Source organism: Diabrotica virgifera, chromosome 10 (genome assembly GCF_917563875.1).
Source record: "Diabrotica virgifera virgifera chromosome 10, PGI_DIABVI_V3a".
Classification (NCBI taxonomy): domain Eukaryota; kingdom Metazoa; phylum Arthropoda; class Insecta; order Coleoptera; family Chrysomelidae; genus Diabrotica; species Diabrotica virgifera.
Window position 1 is genome coordinate 6,530,751 of NC_065452.1, and position 24,623 is coordinate 6,555,373.

The 24,623-nt window shown below is 32.3% G+C and overlaps 1 protein-coding gene across 1 annotated transcript in view; it reads left to right on the plus strand.

The window, feature by feature from the left end:
* LOC114330054 (plasma membrane calcium-transporting ATPase 2) overlaps window positions 1-24,623 on the plus strand; it is a 631,040-nt gene that overhangs the window by 75,152 nt on the left and 531,265 nt on the right. The window lies entirely within an intron of this gene.

Sequence of the window (24,623 nt, forward strand, 5' to 3'; positions counted from 1 at the left end):
ATAACTGTGTAAATACTAAAGAAAAGTCTAAAATAATAAAAAAAACTTAGCGGAATCCGTTAATCTGTTCACGAAAAAATCTACTATAAAAATTCAGCAGAATTTTCTATATCCCTAACCTTTGACGAGCAGTTTATTTAAAATCAGTGTCAATCGCAGTTAGCATCTGTGCATGTATAGCGACTACAAAAGCTCACTGGTTTCAACACTCCGGTGTCCAAATCTGTTAGTATGTTATTGCAAATGTAATGTTTTTCCATTACAGATTTCAACTTCTTGGTGCCAACACACGCTAGCATCTGTAAATATGCTACCGGGGCTCTGCTCCATCGATTACAACCGTTAATAGTCCAGTGAAATAAGGTTTTTGTGGGGACATTTGAGCAGCCAGGTTGCAAATGGGTTTTTTGGGTACTATATACCTAATACAGTATAAATACAAAAATGCCCGTCACAATTCGGACGAGAATTTTAGTTATTAACAAATAAGGGTCAAAAATGACCGTTTTTTCCTTTAAATCGCTACAGGTAAAAATAGGGTAATTAAATATCTTATTTATAGTATTCCTCTTTTAGTAGATAAGCCAAGGTTTAAAATTGCAGTTTTTGAATTTTTGAAATTGCAAACAAAATAAAACAAAAATTTCAAAAACAAAAATTTGCTATAACTTTTGCGAAGATTATCGTAAGATTTTCAAATTGCATGAAAAGTTGAGTCAAACGGTCCACATAATGCACAAAAATTTTTAAGACGATTCGTCAATTAGTTTAAATTTTATTTAATTTGTTTATCCCAAAGCTTTTTTTTCGCAATGTTATTGTTCATAAAATAATAATGATATATAGCAATTCTGTGGAAACCACATAAACGAAGTTTGTATACACATATTTTGAAAGTATTGAAAAAAATCGTTAATCAATAATCAATAAGTCATTTTTATCACTCCGAAAACATTTTACTAAAGTAGGGTCATTTTTGGTCATAAACAATTTGAATAGCTTTGTTAATATTGACTGTAGAGTAAATCTACTTTGAGATTTCGAAAGCTGATATTTTTACACGAATTTTCAAAAAAAACTTTTGGCCGAGGTTCATTACGGTCAAAGTTAGCCACTTTTATTATTTAATTCACAGTTACTTCTAACCTACATCAAATTCTCCTGTAACAATGTTAGTTACCATACTACTCCGAAACGGCTTGACCGATTTTTATGAAATTTTACACGTGTATCCTATATAACTGAGAATAGGTTTTAATCTATTCTTCATAGCTATAAGTTATAAGAGGGGTTGCATTTTTTTTTATTTTTTTTTGGACAAAATTGTCTACCTTAATTTTATATGATGTAGAATTGAAAAATACATACAACCCTTAATGTCCACTCTCCTATCACCAACCCCTATTTATTAATAGCCATCTATATAAACTGCGCGTCATAGAAAACGGGCACCCTAAAAAATGGGTCATTTTTGATGTCGCGTATCTCCTAAACCTGTTGTCCGATTTAAATGATTTTTTGAATATGTTATAGCCCTGTTCTTTGTCAATATCTTTCTAATAATATTTTTGCAAAACAGGTAAATTTTCATTGTATACCGGGTGTACGAATCAAACTGTGTTTTTTTCTCAAAGTTCCCAACACCCTGTGGATTATTCTAGCATTTATAAAATACTGAAATTAAAATTCGACTATAGCCTCAGGCTTTCGTAACATTCTGTTTTTTGATTCATTCGCTTATGTTGGATAATACAAAAGTTATGTACTTTAACAACTAGCCATGTTCTTCATCAGTACAGGGTGTTATAAGTCTAAAGTGTTTTAGGGACTAAATAAGTTCGACAAACTTTAAGGGGTAATTCTGCATTAAAAATAATGACAGTTTGCTTTATAATCATATATTCGCAAAAGCTTCGTTTCCGAGATACGGGATGTTAAATTTTTTCTTACAAACTGATGATTTATTTATTGCTTTAAAACCAGTTGAGATATGCAAATGAAATTTGGTAGGTTTTAAGAGATGGTTATTGCGCATTTTTTGACATTCAACTAAGCATTTTATATTCACTATTGGACCGCATACGGGTAATATGACCGATCATATTATTCGTATGTACGCCAATGGTGAATAAAAAATTCTTAATTGTATATCAAAAAATGTTAAAAAATTACGTCTTAAAACCCACCAAATTTCATTTGCATATCTCAACCGGTTTTAGGGCAATAAATAAATCGTCAGTTTTTAAGAAAAAATTCAACATCCTGTATGTCGGAAACGAAGCATTTGCGGACATATGTTTATGAAGCAACCGGTCATTATGTTTTCATGCAGAATTACCCCTTAAAGTTTGTCGTACTTCTTTAGAAACACCCTGTACTGATAAAGAGCATGCCTAGTTGTTAACGTACATAACTTTTGTATTATCCATCATAAATGAATGAATCAAAAAACAGAATGTTAAGAAAATCTGAGGCTATAGTTGGGTTTTAACTTTAGTATTTTATAAATGCTAGAATATGCCACAGGGTGTTGCGAACTTTGAGAAAAAAACACAGTTTAATTCGTACACCCGGTATATAATTAAAATTTACCTGTTTTGCAAAAATATTAATACAGTGATATTGACAAAGAATAGGGCTATAACATATTCAAAAAATCACTTAAATCGGACAACAGGTTTAGGAGATACGCGACATCAAAAATGACCCATTTTTTAGGGTGCCCGTTTTCTATGACGCGCAGTTTATTTACATCTATAAAGTTCTCCTGTCACAGTGTTAGTTGCCATACTCCTCCGAGACCGCTTGACCGATTTTTATGAAATTATATTATATGTATATTCGGTATGTCGTAGAATCGGTCGTAATCTATTTTTCATATTCCTGGGTGATAAGGGGGATTCCCCCTAACATTTTGTAATGTTAGGTGGGGATATGTGTACATAACGTACTCTATAAGACTACAAGTCGGTACATACCAATTTAAAAATTATAATTAAAAGCCATCCGGGGATATTAATCGCAGCATATGTTTGAAGAATCAGTTTCATTTTTTGAGTGCACGAATTTTAATAATTCCACTCCACCGACTACTAATTGATTTCGTTAGGACGTCATTTTTAAAGCTTTATTAACCACTCTGTTGAAGTTCAAAGTTTACTCAATTGTTATAAACAAAGTAGCCGTCAAATAAATAAGAAAAGGGGCTAACTTTGACCGTAATTAACGTAGGCAAAAATTTGTTTTTTTTTGAAAATTGGTATAAAAATACTAAATGTTAAAATGCCATTGTAGTTTTAGCCTAGAGTCAATATTAATAAAGTTATTCAAATTGTTTATAAGCCAAAAATGACTCTACTTTAATAAAATATTTTCGGAGTGATAAAAATGACTTTTTAATGATTTTTTTAAATACGTTGAACACATGACTATTCTTCTTTCATGTGGTTTCCACAGAACTGCCATATCAGTATGATTTTCTGAACAATAACATCACGAAAAAATATTTGGGATAAACAAATTGAATAAAATTTAAACTAATTTACGAATCGTCTTAAATTTTTTTTGTGCATTATATGGACTGTTTGACTCAACTTTTAATGTAACATGAAAGTCATAAGATCATTTTCGAAAAAGTTATAGCAAATTTTTTATTTTCGAAATTTTAGTTTTTTTTGCAATTTACGAAGCAACAAATGATCGTACCAAAATTCAAAAACTGCCATTTTGAACCTTGGCTCATCTGCTAAAAGAAGAATACTATAAATACGATATTTAATTACCCTATTTTTACCTGTGGTGATTTAAACGAAAAAACTGCCATTTTTTACACTTATTTGTTAATAATAAAATTCTCGTTCGAACTGTGACGGGCATTTTTGTATTTATAATGTATTAGGTATATAGTACCCAAAAAAACCCATTTGCAACCTGGCTGCTCAAGTGCTCAAGTGTCCCGAACATGGTATAATTTTGCCTTATTTCCCTGGCGTATAAACGATGGTTTGCTTAATTCAAAGCGGTCGTACCGACGCGACACCAATAATGCAGTTATTCCCGAAAGCATCGAAAAAAATAGTAAAAATTATTATGTAAAACCGCAAAGTGAAGTTGTAAGAGAAATCTGACACACTAGAGTTATCAAAGGCTGAATTTTGACTGTTATACATAAACATTTAAGTATAAAAAAGCTGTTTTGCAAATGAGTGCCGCATTTTCTGGCACCAGAGCAAAGACCACAACGAATTGATGACTCTCGGCGCTGTTTGGACATGTTTAATTATAAGAAGTCGGAGTTTTTGCATCGGTATATTACAATAAATGAAACACGGTTCCATCACTTCACTCTGGAATTAAATTGGCAGTCATCTGAGTGGATAGCACCCGGAAAAAGCCTTCTAAAGCGACCAAAGACTTTACTTAGATTTTTTACTCTTTATGATTCTTTAAAGAAAAAGCAAAATTACCTATACCTATTCACGGAATTGTCATCAACTGCCCCCAAAACCCCATTTTAAAACCATCAATTACATGTACATATAATATTTTTTCAAGGTTTTTCCCTATTGACTGGCATATAACGACTTTCAATGTTTTGAGTAAAACATACCTTTTTTTAAATGCTATTAAATTTATTGAAATATATAAAACCAGGGCCTTAATGAGATTCCTTAATTATTATAAACAAATTAGCTGTGAATTAAAAAAAACATATGGCTAACTTTGTCCCAAATGAGCCCAGGCTAAATTTTTTTATTTGAAAATTCGTGTTAAAATACTATCTTTTCGAATATATAAAAAGATTGTTTCTACGGACAATATTTTTAAAGTTATTCTAAATGTTTAATTAGGATTTTTGACTATGTTAATTATTTTTTTATCTTTTTTATTACATTTTTATACTATCACTCTTCTACTTTCATTTGGCGTACTCAGAATTGCCCTATGTTCATTATTTTCTGTCTTATCTTATTACAAAATAAAGGTCTCTGGGATAAACAAATAGAATAACTCTTAAACTAATTAATGGATCGGTCTCAAATTTTGAAGGTTTGTTAAGTACCCCAATGTCCAACTTTCGGTGAAACACTAAAGTTCTAAGGTAGTTTTAGTAAAAGTTATTAACAAATAACGATTTTCACTTAATTTGCAGTTTGATTAGCAACAAATTAACTTTTTAACTTTCAAAAATAGGCATTTTGAAGGTTTTCAATGTTCTAAAAAACTGAATTTTGTAATTTTATATCAATAATTTAGTTTTTCAATGGAGTGCAAAAAATCGAAAAAATCGCGATTTTTGCACTAAATTGTTAATGATTAAAAAACGGACGCGAACTCCAGGCAGGAAACAGGTAGGTTTTTTTTTCTATAGGTCTACAATAACAAAAAAAGTATTCAGCTACCTGGATCTTTGAGTGTCCTGAGAAAATCCTTATTACCCTGGACTAATATAGCAGACTACCCTGCTATCATCCCAAAGCCACGTGAGCGGTTTAACACGGGAGACTATTATTTAAAAGTGTAAGACTAAAAAGTAAAAAATAAAAAATATGAAAAAATATTTTTAAGAAACGTTGTTCTTTAGTTACGAGTGACTAAAATTAAACATATAAAAAAATCAACTAAAAAGCAAAAAATAAAAAATTGAAAAAATGCGAAAACCGTTTATTCTATGAAGACGCGCCACGCTTTTCTTTGACGAATGTGTTAGATTTTTTCAATTTTTTTATTTTTTGCTTTTTAGTTGATTTTTTTTTATAATATGTTTAATTTTAGTCACTCGTAACTAAAGAAAAGCGTTTCTTAAAAATATTTTTTTCATATTTTTTTATTTATTTTAAGTTTATGCAACTTTTGAAAGACGCCCCCTGCAGAGGTGGAAAACAACTAAAATAAAAAAAATTATTTGTATACCTACTTTAAAACCTTAATTATTGTATTAACAATGTATACAAAAAAATTATATTCATAAATAAAAAAGTTTTATTTAAAGATATTTAAAAATTGTCCTTTTTTCAATTTAGAAAGTAAAAGTCCCCAATTCACTAAAAATGCTAACCAAAAGCTAACCTAAAATACGCAGTTTTCGCGAATATTACCGTCTATTTTAATTATTTATTATTTTTATCATACCCCATCATTTTGTTTGACAAGTAATTTTGATGTGCCTGTGGAGATGTGTGTATTGTATGTATGATATTTTGCTTAGATAGATAAAACAGTTTAAATATTTGGCTTAAAAATAGCATCTATCATTATAGTCCAGGGCGCATCTGTTCTGAGATGGACGTTGAGAGGTGACTCAAATTTTTTTTGCAGAAATTGCTTGAACATAACTCAAATAATATTTGAGTTATCCTCCCACTCAAAATGGTCCGGGGCATTGTTTAAATATTCAAAATGTCAAAATATGAGGGAAAAATTCGATTTTTTTATTGGTTTTTTGATTATAACTTTAAAACTATTCATTTCTGAGAAAAGTTGCACTGACATGAAAGTCGCGTAATTAAATTTACTATAATATAGAATTAGTTAAAAATTTGAAAAATAGTCACCCTTGTCGCAAAATAGCAATACTTGCGAAAATAACCATACAAAAACAAGTATTCGCATTTTACGTTTTTTAACCATTTATGCCACACTTAGGACCTTCATATTTTACCCAGAAAAACTTTAAAAACGGTTTAATAGATTTTGCAAAATAAATTTTGCAATCCAGCTTTCGCAAAAATGTTGCAGGACTGAAAATAAAGCAGACAGCAAGTTGAATTTTTTTTGCTTATAGAAGTGTACTGTACCTTTCATTTGAAATTTGCAAAATTAAAATCGATTAATTACCACGGCGTCAGAAAATTTTTTTAATAAACATTAATTTTTGGTGCTACGCACAGGACAGCGGTGTTCGATTCACACAAGTTGATTTCCACCAAAATTTCTTCCAATCTTTATCTAATATATTATTTTCTTATTCTATATTTTGTCGAATTTTAATATTTTAATTCCACAAAAATCAAACTAATTTTATTATTGTTTGTTAAATATGGTTTAAACAATTGCATATGTTTAAAAATAATAAACTTTTCTAAGCTAAAATATATGAGCAAAGAAAGTTTTTTGCTAAAAAAAGTGTTATTTCAAAGGATAGAGTGTGTTTTTATTTTGCAATAAACAAATTTATTTATTTATATCGAAATGTAATAAAAATGAAAATGTATCAATCATTATCAAAGGCCATTGGAATGCCCAATCAGAGCAAACTATCCGCTGTTCTGCGCATAGCACCAATAATTAATGTTTATTTAAAAAAATTCCTGACGCCGCACAATGGTTCCAAATGCTGAAAATATGGTCATGAGGCGAAGAAAAAAGTCCCTATCTAGTGATTTTCATGTTTACAGTTGTTTTCTCATACTATCGTAAAGTCGTAATACGCAGGTATAAGGATCAGACTGGATGTATTGTGGTTTGTGGTTCACAGCTCAGGAACAAGTGAGTCATGACCTAGGTTATTTTGGCCGGCGGAGAAATTCTAAAAGAACGCGTATATTGAAAACGCTGTGAAACGTTTTGTGGTTTATCAATTTTATCGGTATAAAGCAGATTATTCTTTTTTAGTATGTAATAATGTAAGATGTAAGTTAACCTAAGTTTTAGTAACAATAAATGCCTTAAATTTGTTACTACATAAATAGTGAATATACACTTGAAATAATCAAAATTTTGTAAAGATACATTCAAAAAGTACAAAATTCTGCATAATTCTGCGACTAATGTTTATTAGTCTTAAAATATATTTTAAGAAGATACAGAGTCACTTTGGTTTAGCTGCCTATAATTTCCTATGCATTGCTGGCAGTTGTTTAAATACAAAAGTGGAAAATGACGCATATTACATGATTCTGGCGATTGTGGAGTATTTATGAGCGGTTGTACATAAATAATAGGTTCTGAATATTGTACTTCATAATCAAAGAACGCGTAATCAGCAATTTTAAAAAACCCTTATAATATAAATTTTTAAACACATATGCATTTAAAATAAGATTTTCGAAATTCTTTCGGCTATATTGGATCCGCCATTTTGTTTTAATAAAAAGTAATGTTAGATTTGTAATCAACGACCTTAAATTACCAAATTTGACAAAAAAATTTGCGTTTTGATTGATACTTTCAATTTCTTTCCGCCATGTTGGATCCGCCATTTTGTTTTTCAGAAAAAGTAATGTCAGATTTGTAATCAGCGATGCTAAAAACCCCTAAGAACGAAAGTAATTCCGAAATGTATAAACAATATACGCTTATAAAGGTTCATGACCACGTTTTCGGCATTTGGAACCACTGTGCGCCGTGGTAGTTAATCGATTTTAATTTTGCAAATTGCGAATGAAAGGTACAGTACACTTCTATAAAAAAAATTTCAAATTACTATCTGCTTTATTTTCAGTCCTGTAACATTTTGAAAAAATGATTTTCTTTCGCGAAAGCTGGATTGCAAAATCTATTGAACCGATCTTAATGAAATTTACAGTATTGTTTTAAAGTATCATAAAGTTTTTCTGGGTGAAATATGAAGGTCCTAAGTGTAGCGTAAATGGTTGAAAAACGTAAAATGCGAATACTTGTTTTGTATGTTTTTTTTTCGCAATTATTGCTATTTTGCAACAAGGGTGACTATTTTTTAAATTATTAACTAATTCTATATTGTAGGAAATTTAATTACGCAACTTTTATGCCAGTACAACTTTTCTCGAAAATGAACACTTTTAAAGTTATAATCAAAAAACGAAGAAAAAAATCGAATTTTTCCTTCATTTTTTGACATTTTGATTATTTAAACAATGTTCCGGACCATTTTGAGTGGGAGGATAACTCAAATATTATTATTTGAGTTATTTTCAAGCAATTTCTGCAAAAAAAATTTAAGTCACCTCTCAACGTCCAAATGTACTAATATTTTTACAGATGCGCTCTGGTCTATTATGGAGGAAGCGCGGTTTCTATCAAACGACAAAAAGTTTACTGTATGAATAAGATATGAGCCAGCAGTTTTTAAATCTCTAACAGGGATTATAACAACAATCTAAAACAGATAAAAGGACCGTCTCATACGTCTTATAGTGACTGTTATCGGTTATACAGGGTGTTTGGTAACGAATGGTATTATAGCTTAACCAGCTTAACCTTAGACTCCTGAAGTTAAAATAGTTCGACTTAAGCTAACTTACCTTAGTACGAAAGTTGATAATAACCGAAATACTTTACTTTAACGTCCAAGTTAAAATTTTATTTTATTTATTTTTGAATATTTCCTGACAGGCATAGGATAACAACACGAAATTTGGTAAGTGGGGGTTTTTGGGACGATAAATTCCATAACAAAAATTATTATATTACCCACAGGGCGCCACATACGTCTTTCAGTGCTCATTTAATACGTTCAATTTTTTTTATCCCCCACTCTACATAATTTTGAAATCAAAACTTTTATTCGACTATTATTTTTATTTAAAAAAGGTATACTACATTCATCTCGCTAAACTCAACCATTTTTGAAATAAACGCATTTTAAATCTACGATGCAAAATTCAATTTTTTGCACTTCATTGTAGTTACTAAAAACCATTTGACATATCCTTGTCCTACTTGGCGGCAAGTGTAGGTACTCTACACCCTACTAAATTATGTTAAACAATCGTTTTTGGTTACTACGGTTGACGGGAACGGTTGACCCTTCCCAAATTCTACGCCACTGGCGGAATTGCTATTTTAGTACAATTTTTGGAATCTCCAATACTTTCTATGGAAATAATTAGGGAGCGGATTTATATGCGATCAATTTTGAGGAAATATGCGCATATATATGCAGTAAAAAATTACGAAATATGCACAAGATATGCACAAAAATTCAAAAAATGCGCATTTCGAAAAACCACAAATTTTCTGTTCTATTCTTTTCTGGTTGGTTCTTTTATAGGGGGCGGCAATCTTATTTATTATCTTTCAAATAAAATCATTTTTTATATATGCAATGTATTCTCATTTTTTACAAAAACTGATACCAATAGCTAGAACAACCAAGAACTATTTAAAATAAAACAACAATATCACTATATATCTTCGATTATAATTCACTACAATGTGTTTTTTCAATTTTTTTACGAGGAAACATTTTCTTTGATCAGATAAAATATTTTTACAACTTAAAAAACTCATTTCAACATCACCAGAAGTAATTGGGGCGTAATTAAAATAACGATTTATTTCAACTCCGTTAGAAAATCGTAAAACTATGGTTAAAGGTGTTAATTCTCTTAACAATAGGGGATTTAAAAGAATCACCAGAATTATAGGTACCTACTAAATATAATAAAAGTAAATAAAATTCGGATTTCCCGGTAAACCATCCTTCATCATTTTAACATCCTACAATCATTTTATATCAGCGCACTATAAGTACTTTGAGGAAAGATCGGGTATTTTCTAAGAAAAAATGAAAAGGCAGAAAATGAGCCGTCTCTTTTCAGGTAGTTCTCGAATTAATAGAACAGCCTGTGCGGGGAAGTATTGTGTCGAATTAAAAAATTAAATTTTTTTTGACTTAAATGTTTTTAAATAGACACAAAATGTTTTTTTAAAAATATGCAAAATTTAGTAAAGTTCTCAAATATGCAAAATATGCATGCAATATGCATTTAGCATAAAATCCGCTCCCTAGAAATAATATACTTTTCATTCTTAACGATAGTCATTAGTTTTCGAGATATTTGAAATTAAAAACGAAGTGGCATAATTAATTAATCAAATTAAGTGTGCCGTTTCATTTTTAACTTCAATTATCTCGAAAACTAATGACTTTATCGTTACGAGTCAAAAGTACATTATTTACATACAAAGTATTGGCGAATCTAAATATTATGCTAAAATAGCAGTTTCGTCAGTGGCGTAGAATGTGTAAGGGCCATTCACTTTCCCCTCTGGTCCGCCCCTGGTAGTAGTCAAAAACGATTATTTTAACATAATTTAGTAGGGTGTACAGTACCTACACATTCTGCTAAGTATGATAGGGATAATATGTCAAATAATTTTAAAGCACTGGGTACAAATATTCCTAATATTTTAAATAAAGAATAAATTATTAAAAAAAAAAACTTTTGACATATCGGTGTCATACTTGGTAGAAAGTGTTGTAGGTGCTGTATATCCTACTAAATTATGTTAAATAATCGTTTCTGTCTACTAGCAGAGGCGTACGACAGGGGAAAGTGAATGGTTGACCCTTCCAAAATTCTACGCCACTGACGGAACTGCTATTTTAGCATAATTTTCAGATTCTGCAATACTTTGTATGTAAATAATGTACTCTTCATTCGTAATACGTAACACGTAAAGTCATTAGTCTTCGAGATATCTGAAGTTAAAAATGAAACGGCACGGTTATTTTGTTTAATGTATTATGCCATGCCCCTTTGTTTTTAACTTAAAATATCTCCAAAACTAATGACCTTATCGTTACGATACAAATGTTATGTAATGATATGTAAATCTAATACGACTTAACAAATGTTAAGACATATGGCAGGGTTCGATACTTAAAGTCAAGTGGATGCACAGTCAAAGAAATATTTTTCAGTCGAAGTTTTGTTACAATATGCTGATGATTTTAAAAATGAATATACTGTACACTTTATATGATATAAAGGTATAATCTTTCCTAGTAAAAAATAATAATAATTTCGTTCACTTTTTTAAGATAATAATAATAACTTGGACAAAAACTTAATGTCTTGATGCCACAGCCGAGACAGTTTTTTGGGGGAGGGGGGGTCCGGATCCCATGGACCCCCCTTGGCTACGTGCCTGTTTACATTAATAATTTGACTTAAATTTGACAGTTTACAGTTATATTGTACCTACTTGTTAGTTTTAGTTTTAATAAATTTTGTTGGTTTGAAATGTTTGGTAAATGAAAAAAAAGAATGTGTGTACTTTGTACGCACGTAAGAAGTTATACTTCTATTATATGATTTAAACGAAATTAATATACTTTTTATTTATATTTTGTTAAAATATTAAACTAATTTATACTTACTACTTCTCAAACATTTTTATTAGAACAGTGCCAAAAATTAAAATAATAAAAGAATAAAACACACACAAACACATTAAACAAGCCACAAATGATGTCTGAACATTAATTGTCGAAATTTTTTTTAACTAAATACGTATTTTCTGAAAATACAATTATATAATAAATATACTTACAATCATAAAATGTATTAAAAAAAACAAAAAAGAAAGTTTCTATTGGGACTCGAACCAGCGCTGATAAGCACGGTTGGTATTGGAATTCATTCGCCTTCAACGCTTAGCCACAGGCACTATGTGTCATTATTTACGAAGATCGACTAACTAAACGCATTAAACTTGTGATATTTTGATATTTTGAAAATTGATCAAATTATTTTAATTTTGAATTGAAATGATTTAGAATTGAAAAAATACAACAAAACATAGAGTAAAAAACAATATATTAGGTAAATATTGATAGAAATTTTGATGGTAATCAAATTATATAAATAAAAGTATTACATACTATGTATTTTGGCAGATCAAATAGGTAGGTTTATACCCATGATACATTAACAATTATTACGTACCTGTTGCTTTTAAAAACTATTTAAAAGTCACTACAATATTATAAACTTTTTTGTTTCTGTCCTCACAACAATAAAACTAATATATTATACATTTGTTTACCTTTACCTTTACCTCCAAACCACAGCTGCCATATCGGATAATTTTTGACATGTCATTTGAACATCCAATCAGAACAAAGTTATAATGCGCATGCGCCGGGCTGATAGGTTTTAACATATAAAAATTCACCCTCTATCGCCGGTAAAGAAGTATAACTTCAAAAATAACTTGTTATTTGAGGAAGGTGGAAAAACCATATGTTAACATGGGAGTAAAGTGCCTTTTCCTCCCTCGAATGATTACTGCCCTCCGCTACGCGTTGGGCAGTAAACTGCATTCTCGGGAGGAAAAGTAGGACTTTCCTCCCTTGTTATACAAATAGCTATTATCGTTTATTAGTACATTTTGATAGTATCAGTTTTCTACTTTCATTTGGCATACGCAGAATTGCCCTATGTTCATTATTTTCTGTCTTATGTTATTGCAAAATAAAGGTCTCTAGGATAAACAATTACAATAACTCTTAAACTAATTGGATCGGTTACGATACGATTATGTTAACTATTTAGCTTTTGAATGGGGTGCAAAAAATCGAAAAAATCGCGATTTTTGGACTAAATTGTTAATAATTAAAAAACAGATGCGAACTCTAGGCAGGAAACAGGTAGGTTTTCTTCCTATAGGTCTACAATAACTAAAACAGTAATCAGCTATCTGGATCTTTGAGTGTCCCGAACATGGTCTATTTCTAGCTTATTACCCTGCAGTACAGAGCAGTGCCTGGAACGAGAGAAGCACTTTTCAGTTTGCAGGTTCTAATACAGTAAATGACCATCTTACACAATATTAGAGAATATTATAGAAACATGTTACAAATACGGCTAAAAACTAAATTGTTAGAAGACGAAAATAATAATTATTCTTTGTAAGTCATTTGTCATTTGTGAAAAAATAATAATCAGCTTCTAAATCTTTTTAAGGAAACTCGAGGTTTTCAAGATGTGTTACAGAACAGATTTCTCACAGAAAGGACCAGGCAACACTCCTTATGGAAAAGTGTTCCCGGTCAAATTTGATGAAAGTTTGGTCAATGATACTTCTTGATGTGTAGATTAAAAAAGTCCATGGCACCTGGGTCTGAATAACTACTATTCTCGAGTTATAGCCTTCTGAAGTTATTGGATTCGAGTGCTCGGTTTAAGTTAAGTGCACTAATTTACGGTCAAGTGAACGAAAATATTTATTATTAGAAGAAGAGAAACTCATGTTCTTCATACATACTTGCGTGTTGTATATGAATTCGTGGTCAAAAATAGTTGGATCGTATTTTAGTCTTCAGAAAACCTCCGAAAAGTCTTCAGAAAACTAAAGAAGTGCGGTATAAAAGGTGCTGCTAGATCGATATAAGCATTATCATGTTTTCACGAATGCTTCTCAGTTATAGAATACCAGCAAAACTACAGTTCCGCCTTATCTTTAGAAAACTACTGAACAGTGGCGGATATAGGGGGAATGGGGGTAATTCCACTTGTAACATGTTCCAGAATAATTAAAGAAAAAATTGTTGAAACATAAAAAAATACATTAGTTGACATGAAACTTGTCCCGGATATCAGATATAAGACAGGTAGAGAACAAGGACTTGATTTCAATACAAAAAAAAACAAAGTAAATGGTAGTTTGTAAATGTTAAATATTAATTAAATTTGCTGATTTCGTTTAGATGCATCATACGTCGTGTTAACTAACGACCTATCAGGATACTTAACATTGGGTTCATGTCTTGCAAAGCCTAAAAACCATAATAACACACCGGTGATATGAGCACAAGTACCTACAGTTCTCGCAAAAGATTGACAGGTACAGTAGTACCCGTTAATCGGTTCTTCTACAGGCTCATCTTCATCATTATCTTCATCAATCGTATAGGAAATGAATACTTGGTGTTTTGTAGCTTGCCGAAACCTAGAAAATATTCGAACTCTTATGAATCCCGGTTTATCCATATTCTCATCAATTTGAAACTCTTCGTCATTTTCTCTTATTATTTTATCTTGTATGTAAGATGGTGTCAGTTTAATTTGATATATCCCAATCGTAAGGTCTTTTAGGTAGTCTAAGGGCCGATTGTTCGAACGCTAATTAACAATGATCATTATCAAATATTTAATTACTGTCACCAACTGTCAATGTCAACTTTGTTTGGGTTGCTGAAAACATAATTAATTATAATTATGAAATTACTTAATCAATTATGTTAATAATTGTTATGTTAATTGATTAACTAATCTCATAATTATAATCAATTATGTTTTCAGCAACCCAATAAAAGTTGACATTGACAGTTTTGGTGACAGTAATTAAATATTTGATAGTGATCATTGTTGATTAGCCTTCGAACAACCTGCCCTAAGTCGAAAACAGGAAAGTTAGCAAAATCATGATTATAAAGCCTTCTCCATTGATTATTTCTTCTATATGATTATACCTAAGTATGAATATTATAGTTGTTATAAAAATAACCCTACAAAATTATTCTCCATAATATTTTGTATTAAAAAGCTCATCATCATTGGCTGTAGAACCCCGGGTGGACCTCGGTCTGTTCGAGAATCAGCCTCCATTCCATTCTATCCTCCGCCTTGGTTTTCCAAATTCTTACTCTTAACACCCGTAACTCATCTTCTCTGGTCCTTAAATCGTACTCTGGGCCATGGGCGCCCATACCCATGGGCAGGGGGGCCGTGACCCCCCTGGCTTTTCGGGTGCTTTGAATTATATATGGTTATTCAAAGAAGTATACAAAATATAATGTGCAACATCTTCACGTTTGCCACCACCCTAAAAATTTTTATATGGGTGCCCGTGCTCTGGGCTTACGTCTTTTCGTCACACTATCCGCTCTATCCATATCGTTCATTTTCGTTAAATAAAGTTATTTCATTAATTCTGGAATATGTTACCGGTGGAATTACCCCTATCCCCCTAGATCCGCCACTGTTCAATAGTTTTCTAAAGATAAAGCCGGACTGCAGTTTTGCTGGTATTGCATAACTGAGAAGCATTCATGAAAACATGATAATGCTTATATCGATCTAGCAGCACATTTTATACCGCACTTCTTTAGTTTTCTGAAGACTAAAATACGATCCAACTATTTTTGACCACAAATTCATATACAACACGCAAGTATGTATGAAGAACATGAGTTTCTCTTCTTCTAATAATAAATATTTTCGTTCACTTGACCGTAAATTAGTGCACTTAACGTAAACCGAGCACTCGAATCCAATAACTTCAGAAGGCTGTAACTCGAGAATAGTAGTTATTCAGACCCAGGTGCCATGGACTTTTTTAATCTACACATCAAGAAGTATCATTGACCAAACTTTCAGCAAATTTGACCGGGACCACTTTTCCATAAGGAGTGTTGCCTGGTCCTTTATCCATACTGTGACTTAAATTAATCTACTTTGTCCAACAACTCAGATTTCAAGTATTCTTCTTATAAATGGATATTCTTTTGCACGCAGCTTCTTCTTCTTTACGTGCTATCTCCGCGACGGAGGTTGGCAATCATCATGGCTATTCTGATCTTAGATGCTGCTGCTCTGAATAGTTCGATTGATGTGCATCCGTACCATTCCCTCAAGTTACGCAACCATGAGATTCTTCTCCTTCCTACACTTCTCTTTTTTTTTTCTTTTTTTTTTTATTTTTTTTTTATTTTATTTGGGATACAGACAGGACAAACCCATAAAAGTATCCACTACAGAATTTCAGATACATTTACAATTTTACAAACTGATATATAACTACAAACTAAAAGTAAAAATATTCATTGAAGTAAGAACATAAATACAGAAAATGATATAATATGTATGAACAAAAGAGAAGAAAAAAAAATGAGAAAATAAGCGATAACAAGACTGAATACACCAAAAGACTAAGTTTCAAGAAAGTGATTCTTCAATAGTTTTTTAATCATATCCGCTTTATGAAAGAAGATATCAATATCCACAATGCTAGACAATTTATTATAAGTATTTGTCATTCTATGAGCAGGTGAATTTAAAAAGTAAAAATTTCTTCGAGATTGGTTTAAAACCATAGTGCAAATATTAAAAGGAATATCTACATCAAACTCGAAAGTATTGTGATATTTATCCTCAAGAACTAGTGGATTCGTAGACAAACATACATTTTTTATCAAAAAACTATTGTTAAATATAAGGTCTGAAGTATTACCTGATTTATTGACATTTGGGTTGTACTGAACCATACCAACCAAAGACATGGTGTCAATTAATAAGCTTGATCTAGGATCATTATAATTACTTGGTTTGCAGTGGTCATTCCCATATAGTAACCATTTAATTTCAGGGAGATTAAAGTCTCCACAAATGACAAAAATATCATTAATATTATTTAGGTAGATATTAACAAGCTTATTACAAAAAAAATTTAATGCAGCCATGTCTCTGGGAGGTATGTAAATACAACCTATGTGTACTTTTTGTTTATTCCGAGGAGTGATGGTGACCCAAACATCTTCTGCTTCAGAACACCAAGACTCCTCGGAATAGCTAGTAACTTCCTCGGACACAGCTATAAGAACACCTCCTCCCGTAAGTTTGCTAGAAGAACTTGTCTCCCTATCCCGTCTATACACTTTATAACAAGAAAAAATTTCTTCACTTAAAATTGATGTATTCAGCCATGTTTCCGTTAAACAAATTATGTTTTGTTCACAATTAAGAATATTGCGAAATACAATGCTAACTTTTGAATTTAATCCTCTAACATTTTGATACAAAAAAGACAGATTAGAAACACCAGCCATATCCATAAAAAAATACAAAAAACAATGTCAAAAAAATAAATATGTAGTTTAATCCAACTTCTCGATATCCCCATCGCATGAAATTTTTATAATTCGGGATCTATCATCCTTTCGCACAAATATGACGCAATTTCTTGTCCAAATATATTTGTATTGTTTTGATTTCGCAGCTAGTTTCGTATCTCGTAGAAGTTTTTTATTTTTAGGGGTCAAGTGTTCATTAACATATAATTGGTCAGATATATTTGCTATTTTCAATCCCCTAAAACTACCATTTTGACGACGTTTTGCTTTTGCGGCAGCCAGAAATGCATCCTTTTTAATTTTTTTAGAAAATTTTACAATATGTAATAGGCTTAGGTAGATCTGTACGAAAAGTTGAGGAACGGTAAAAAGAGTCAACATCACCTTCGGATATAGGGAGATCGATAGCCGAACCAATTTCGGAAACTATTTTTAAAACATTCTCGTTATATTTAAAAGGAACTCCGCATATCTCAACATCATTGGCTCTTAACTGTTGCTCAAGTGTATCCACTCGAGAATTTAAAAACTTGACCTCATCCCTTAAATTAAAATTTTCTTTTGTCAACTTTTCAATTTCCTTAATCTTGTTAGTAAGAGTAGAAATAGTATTTTCAAAAGTTGTAATTGAATCGCTGCAAAAATTAACAGACTGCAACAAATCTCCGTATTTAATGTTCATTGATGCCATATCCTTCTGAATACTATGCAAAACTTTCAACGTTTGTGACGAGGAGGTTTCTTCTAAAGGAAAGTCATCAGAATCTTCATCAGCAACAATGACCGAACGCCTCTTATCAACAACTGTCCCTCTGCAATTAGTACACGTCCAAGGTAAACCTGGTGTCTGAAAGCGTGAGACATCCGATTTAGTTAAACCAACACACTCAAAAATCGATCGATAAATCTCGGAGATATGGTTCGATATACATTGATATGGTAAAATGAAAAATTCATATTTTTGCACGTTTAACAAAATAAAAAGAGATGAGGATCATTAAAATCCATCGAGCAGTTTTCGAGATATAACAGAAAATGTAATAAACAAAAAATGAAACACTTTTTTTACATACCGAAAAAATGCGATGGATAACTCAATTTTTATAATACGTGCATAAGTATCATTAAAAAACATTTAAAATAAGCTTTGGATCGATAGAACTTATCATAGAAAAAAATTTGTTATTGAACATCAACTGTCAACCATATCATGAGAATCATTTTTTAGGATTTTTCGTTGTTTTTTGGGGATGTTGTTTAGCTGTAAGGGAAGCAGGGGTGGTTTTGGGGTATGTTGCATATACAGATCGACAGCAATAAATTAGCAAAAAAATATGCCGCATCATACGATTTTCTAGCTCTTTAGGTTCGCGAGGTATGGCTATCGATGATGTGACATAATATTAAGCTACATCAACCATTGTTTCTCGGTTAGGGGTGGAGCAAAAAATTTGTTTTTTACGGCTAATGACAGCAAAAAATTAGAAATTAAATATCAACCGTCAACTATATCACAAAAATCATTTTTCAAGATTTTTCGTTGTTTTTTGGGGGTGTTGTTTAGCTGTAAGGGAAGCAGGGGTGGTTTTGGGGTATGTTGCATATGCAGATCGACAGCAATAAATTAGCAAAAAAATATGCCGCGTCGTACGATTTTCTAGCTCTTTAGGTTCGCGAGATATGGCTATCGATGATGTGACATAATATTAAGCTACATCAACCATTGTTTCTCGGTTAGGGGTGGAGCAAAAAATTTGTTTTTGTGGTAATAAATTAGCAAAAAATTAGCAAAAAAATATGAAACTATTCCAAATATGGACTTATGAAATGGATGATCTGGCTTAATAGACATACAATATCGTTTACGGTAAGACTGAGAATATCGCCGTAAATTGAGAGCGAATATAAACACGTCCGCACCGAACGACGGATTGGCCTACTTATTTATAATAACCTGCTGAACTTTCTTTGCTAAAGTACCGTATACATGACAGAGCTTAATAAACGCGCGCTTGCATGTGTACGATACCATTTGTTCCTTGGTAACTTGAAACGCATCGTTAGGAAAACGATGCGTCTAACGTCCTCATGTGTACAGGGTCTAAGAAAGTTAGTTCAGCGCCATTAATAAGGCCGTCTTTACTTCTTGTATGCACTAACATGGACCATGTGCAGTAGGAGCTTCCAAGCTTATAGTGAGTCCACGAACAAATTTGTCCCTGTGTGGCAATGCAGAAGTGTCCACCCATTATAAATTGATACAGTGACCTATATTTACACATATGATTCGTCAAAATGTACAAAGTTGTAGTTTTCTTCTCGAAATAAACGAATTTCCCATAAAAATCGATGGCGCCAAGAAATCATTTCGGGTTTTTCTATCAACATGAACTGTCTGTCTCTTTTTGTGTACACACTGTGTACACATGTCCTTAATTAGTCTATGCAGTACAGCTCTATAAAAGTAGATATATGTTAGTCTTCATTTTAGTAGGTCGCTTGGCGAGCGGTTTACCCCTAAAGACGCTTAGAAACGGAATATACCGACATTATTTTTTGAATATCTAGTACCTATCTATCTAACCTTTTTTATTCGATTCTAAATATTTCCAAAGTTTAAATGAATTTTTTTTTTAACTTTTTCAATTGAGCCGGAAATTGTTGAACAAATAATCTTTAACAAAAAAACAATTTCTCAAATAGCTACGAATAAATTTTTTTAGACGTATCTCATCGAAATAAATGTTTTTTCTCTGTTGGCAATTTTTCGAAAAATGCTTCCTTTTTAGTTATTTGCCATTTTTTGTTGAAAAAATGCCTTAATTAATAATTTTTGGGATTTTTTTTCTAAAAAACTACTATAATATTAGTAGTTTCCATTCCAATATGGGATGGCGCTACAAATTATGTAGCACTATTTAGCCAAATTAAGAGGTAGGTTGTGTAGACCCCGGGTAATCCGTAGATTTATTGTTGCTGCTTTTATTGATATATTAATATAAAAATGCTCAATTTGTGGCATAGACCTCTGTTCTGTTGCTCTGAGCACCTCAAATAATATGCTACATGAATAACTAGTTATCTTCATGAAAGTACGTGTTTAAATGAAAAATATCTTGGAGACTTGGAGTCGGAAGATATCGAACCTTTTGTCTTATTATAATAGTAATATAGATTTTGTATACTTTGACAATAATTTCATAATGACGTTAATCACGAATTATTATGCTAATCCATTTTCAAGCATCATTTTATTTTTTAATCATTCTTGCCTCACTCATCGATGCAGCATTGTTAACTCTTTGAGTATGTCAACTCCGACGCCGTTCATCGTCAGAGTATAAAATAGATACCCGATGTCTTTTGAGTCAGATTTGAGTAGGAGTGCCAGTCTAGACTGCAGAGGAGTCCGATAGACCGGCAACAAGTTTTGGTTTGGCAGCGACATTTGTAACGTCATGAATATCGACCAACAAAAATTTGGATGAAATCAAGGAATCAATCGTATCAAGTGGGGAAATTAGGTGAAGGCGCCCTGCATCATCTAGAGTCGGAACTCGAAAGGAGTTTGCACCAGAAAGAAATCGCCCTTGTTTCATTTTTAGATATAGAGGGTGCACTTGAAAATACCTCGATCAAGTCTATATAAAATGCACTGATGAGGAAGGAAATCAACAACACAATAATATCCACAGATACGTATGCATAAAGGTGCCATAAATCTGAGGGTAACTATGGGAGGTCACCGTCATTATGGAACATAGTTGTCGATTACCTGATTCATGGGCTAAGTCACCAGACGATATTCTAATAGCGACTAGGGGAAAATTTCTCAGCACTGCTGCGTTACATATGCGATATGCCCTTCACTACATAGGGAACTAGTGTCTGAAACAGAACATCTCCGTGAACCCTTCAAAAACTAAATTGGTAGCCTTCACAAATAAGAGGAAGCTTACTGGACTAAGTGAGTTGAAATTATTTGGAAATGAACTCGAAAGAATCAATGAGGTCAAGTATCTAGCTAGGGCTAACCCAGGATTCCAAACTGAATTGGAGCACTCATATTAACAATAAAATCAACAGGGTTAAGCGACTCATCTGGAACTGTAGACGAGTTGTAAATAAAACCTGATGATTTAAATTAAAAGTAATATATTACTTGATTCAGCACTTTGGTGGAAAAAGGTCGATTTGCAATCTTCTGCAACCTCTCTTACCACCCTAAAAACACAAGCGCTTCTAAATATAACAGGAGTCTTGAATACTACAGGAATCGCTTCGTTAGAGGCTATCACAGGTCTTTCTCTGTTGGAATTATATATTTCGTCGGTAGGCTTTATGCCCATCCTGAGACTCAAAGCAAATAATACTTGGAGGCCGAGTCATGTATTGAATAGCCACACAAACACTCTTCTTCTTCATGTGCCGGGCTCGATAATCGAACGTTGGCTATCAAATTGGCTATAGGAATTTTGTTAACGGCAGCTCGGAAAAGGGATGCAGAGGATCTGTTCTCAGGTTTTTAAGCCATGACGTTCTTCTTCGCCCTGGCCCGCTTCTTCCGTCTACCTTGACTTGTATTATTAAATGGAGTATATGATATCTCTCTGGGTGTCGCATAACATGGCCAAAATATTCAAGTTTTCGATTTATAACTGTTCTGACGACTTCCGTGACTTTTCCCATCTGGTGCAAAACAACTTCGTGACGAACTCTATCCACCCAACTTATTCGTAGGATTCTTCGGTATACCCAAATTTCATAGGCTTCCAATTTCTTGAGAAGAGTATCTGGTTAAAGTCCACCTTCGACACCGTACAAAAGAGTAGAGAACACGTAACATCTCACTAATCTAATTTTAAGATTCAAAGTAATGTTGTTTCCACATAAAAGTTTCTTTATCTTAAATAATGCAGCTCTGGCCTTCTCTATACGTATTCTAATTTCTTTGCTCATGTCCCAGTTCTCATTTAGATTACAACCAAGGTAGGTACTGTTAGTTCTCTCTAATTGTTCACCATAAGCTGTTACTACTTCCGGTTGTATTGGCGTCTTACTGACAACCATCACCTTGGTCTTTGCGGTGTTTAGCTTGAGTCCATATTCATCACACGTTGTAGTAATCCTATTAATTAGATGTTGAAGTTTTTCATAATTGCTCGCAATTAACACCGTGTCATCCGCATATCTCAAATTATTAATATTGACGCCATTCATTTTGATACCACATTGAGCATTGTCCACTGCTTTATTGAAATTAAATAGATGTTAAATATTAGTGGGGACAAAATGTAACCCTGCCATACTCCTTTTCGTATTTGAAGTTCTTCAGACGTGTCCCGGCCAATCATGATGTTTGCACGTTGATGCCAGTAAAGATTTTTGATAATGCGTAGGTCTTTATCATCAATACCCACTTTCTGAAGAATAGCAATCATTTCAGTATGTTTTACCCGATCAAAGGCCTTCTCAAAGTCAATGAAACACATATAAACCGGATGCCCGACATATCTGCATCTCTGTACCATAACCTGAATACTAAACAGTGCTTCTCTGGTCCCAAAGTTATTGCAGAATCCAAACTGTGTATCACCAAGCTGTTCTTCTATTTTTTGGTACATCCTAGAGTGCAAAATTCGTAGAAATATCTTTAAAACATGACTTATCAAGCTAATGGTTCGGTAGTCACTACGTCTTTTCGCGTTTGCCTTTTTTGGTATCGTCACAAAAGTCGACAGCAGCCAATCCATTGGTATATAGCCAGTTTGATAAACTTTATTAAAAATATGAAGGAGAGATCTTTTACCTGAACTTTCGAAGAGCTTTATTATTTCACTCGATATTTCGTCTGGTTCCGTCGCTTTTCTGGTCTTTGCTAATCTTACTGCCTGTTCAATTTCGTCCATAGTTATGTCAGGGCCAGTACAAACACTACTGGGACTATACTTGAAAAATCCATCTTTAGAATGAACTCAGATATGATGACACCAGAACTAATCTTCACGGAGAAGATTAACACAATTACACCACCTAGAGAAAATACGTCCCAAGTATTAATGGGGACTTAATATGGTTCACTGATGGATCTAAAACTGCCCATGGTACTGGATCAGACTTCTTGGGACAAACATGAAACTATAATAAATCTTACAGCCTAGGTCAATATACATAGGATCTGCCGTAGGTTTAGAATTTGTTTACTAGTTACAGTACCATGTCCGGGAACAAAACCTGCTTGTTTCTCCGCAATTTCAGGAAGTACAAAGGGCTTTTTCCTCTCTAGAATTATGTGTAAAATGTAGTGTACAATTAGAGCAATTCTGCGATATTTGCTAGATAAATCTTTCGCTCCCTTTTTATGCATGGCATTTAAAATGGCGCTAATTATTTACAAGAATAAAAAAGAATGTGTGTGTACTTTGTACGCACGTAAGAAGTTATACTTCTATTATATAATTTTAACGAAGTAATTGTATTCTATTTAAATATTAAACTAACTTTCTTATCTACCACTTTCAAAAAATTTTTATTAAAACAACTAAAAAAAAAAATGAATCGTAGAGGATTGGAACCCGGGACGTTTCGAACTCTGACCGAACGCTCAACAACTAGACCACCGAGGTCATGTGATTGACACGTACGTTTCGGATATAATTATGAGTGCAGCTGATCTCACTACTTACAACTTTGTTAAATTTCGAAACAGTAATTTCACTTTTATTTAATAATGGTACGGTAAACAATCCTCATTTTTTAATATGTTATTCCTTACAAAAATGCCTTTAATTTAAGCACAAATAATTAAAAATCGTAAATTTGGGTCAAAAGTTATTAACTTTTTAAGAATTCCCATAAGAGCCCATGTTAAAACTTAACTTTGACCCTTAATAGTAATTAAACGGCACGGTAAAACATTTTTAAAAAAATCAAGTCTTAGTTTTTTGAAGTAAACTATAACATACTAAAATTTCATGTAAATCCTTAATTCTTTGCCGAAGGTGTAGAACGTCATTAAACTTGTGATATTTTGAAAATTGATCAAATTATTTTAATTTTG